The sequence below is a fragment of the Penaeus monodon genome, chromosome 34 (assembly GCF_015228065.2).
Source record: "Penaeus monodon isolate SGIC_2016 chromosome 34, NSTDA_Pmon_1, whole genome shotgun sequence".
Taxonomy (NCBI): Eukaryota; Metazoa; Arthropoda; class Malacostraca; order Decapoda; family Penaeidae; genus Penaeus; species Penaeus monodon.
In genome coordinates this window covers 3009401-3009758 of record NC_051419.1, presented here as the reverse complement: position 1 = coordinate 3009758, position 358 = coordinate 3009401, and the positions used below count along the sequence as shown (strand labels likewise).

The following is a 358-nucleotide window of genomic DNA, read 5'->3' as shown; positions in this document are numbered from 1 at the left end:
AGAATGAACACTCTAGTGCAAGGGAAGTCTGGGGACGAGTAAAGCAGTGAGCGTCGAGAACCAAAAAAAAAAAGAAAAGTGAAAATAATGAAAGCCATCATCCAGAAGATTTTCCTCAAGATCCCTCGAGCAGATCAGCAAAGAACGAGATAAATTTCACATAAGATCAGAGCAACAAGATGAAAAATGTTAAAGTCATTATTAATATATATAGGGAGCGGTCACACAGAACTAAATTTAATTTCAAAGATGAAAGGGATTAATTAATTCCCAGATGAAAATGTAGGCTGATAAGAGGAAAGCGGAGGCGGACGTGAGCCTGGCGTGAAAGCCCAATTTCAATACCAGGTTTCGTAAA

At 38.5% G+C, this 358-nt stretch overlaps 1 protein-coding gene across 1 annotated transcript in view; it reads left to right on the top strand.

Annotated features, from left to right (window-relative positions):
- LOC119594507 (thrombospondin type-1 domain-containing protein 7B-like) overlaps positions 1 to 358 on the top strand; it is a gene marked incomplete in the record, with an annotated part of 20475 nt that overhangs the window by 10656 nt on the left and 9461 nt on the right.